Source organism: Sinocyclocheilus grahami, unplaced genomic scaffold (genome assembly GCF_001515645.1).
Source record: "Sinocyclocheilus grahami isolate Dianchi unplaced genomic scaffold, SAMN03320097.WGS_v1.1 scaffold1302.1, whole genome shotgun sequence".
NCBI classification, from domain to species: domain Eukaryota; kingdom Metazoa; phylum Chordata; class Actinopteri; order Cypriniformes; family Cyprinidae; genus Sinocyclocheilus; species Sinocyclocheilus grahami.
In genome coordinates, this window is record NW_015506481.1 from 37,153 (window position 1) to 38,689 (window position 1,537).

The window sequence follows — 1,537 nt, forward strand, 5'->3', positions numbered from 1 at the left end:
GGTCGCAGTGTTGTCCGTACGGACCAGTACATGCTTGTCGTGCAGCAGCGATTTGAAGCGGCGCAGAGCTAGTCATTCTGCTTGCAACTTGAGGCAGTTGATATGCCACTGCAGTCGGGGCCCCGGCCGGAGCCCCGCTACTGCATTACCATTGCACATGGCACCCCAGCCCCTGGCAGAGGCATCTGTTGACACAACAACATGCCTGGATACTTGCCCAAGGGACACCCCTGTCCGAAGAAAGGCAAGATCTGCCCACGGGCTGAAGGTCTGACGGCAGCACGGGGTGACAGAAACCTGGTAAGTGCCGTGCCATGTCCATCTCGGGACCCGGTCGTGAAGCCAACGCTGAAGCGGTCTCATATGAAGCAACCCGAGCGGCGTGACAGCGGCTGTGGATGCCATATGCCCCAGGAGCCCCTGAAACTATTTCAGTGGAAACGCCGTCTTGCACTGGAAGGACCCCAGGCAGTTCAGCATTGACGGTGCACGTTCTACTGAGAGACGTGCCGAGAGGGTGACTGAGTCCGGCTCCATGCCGAGAAAAGAGATCCTCTGCACCGGGGATCTAGATTTAAACAGAGAGAGTGTGTCTGAACCCCGAACGGTATCAGGAAGGCTATTCCAGAGTTTGGGAGCCAAATGTGAAAAAGCTCTACCTCCTTTAGTGGACTTTGCTATCCTAGGTACTACCAAAAGTCCAGAATTTTGTGACCTTAGGGAGCGTGATGGATTGTAGCGTGGTAGAAGACTAGTTAGGTATGCAGGAGCTAACCCATTAAGGGCCTTATAGGCACGTAATAATATTTTGTAACTGATACGGAACTTAATAGGTAGCCAGTGCAGAGACTGTAAAATTGGGGTAATATGATCATATTTTCTTGACCTGGTAAGGACTCTAGCCGCTGCATTTTGGACTACCTGTAGCTTGTTTATTGAAGATGCAGGACAACCACCTAGCAGTGCATTACAATAGTCCAGTCTAGAGGTCATGAATGCATGAACTAGCTTTTCTGCATCAGAAACAGGTATCATGTTTCGTAACTTGGCAATGTTTCTAAGATGGAAGAATGCCGTTTTTGTAACATGGGAAATATGATTTTCAATAGCGTCCTTGAACTGAACCCTGCTGCCCATTGGCGAAGGGAGAGGGGGACGGCCATGTGGAGACTGGGTCTCGCGCACTGCCATCCTCACCCTCTTGGAACCCGGAGAAAAAGGAGGTTTTGGGCACCACTGGCTAGGTAGCCAGCAGCGGAACAGAAAAAACAGGAACAAAGGTTTCTCCACCCGGCCCTTCGCTGGGGGAAGGAGTGGTGCGGTCACCATCTCCTGAAGAGCCGGATCCAAGAACCCCGGGTCACCCGTCCCAGGGACGCCGCCCGCCCTGGCGATTCACGGGCTTGGCAGGGGGCGGAGACGGGCTGCGCCGCTTTCCTGTGGCCAGCTCCACGCTGCGGCCGTTGTAAAGGCTGCTGCTGCGGCCGAGCTGGAGCGGAGATGAAGGCCGCAGGAGGGCGCTCTCAGCGACGAGCAG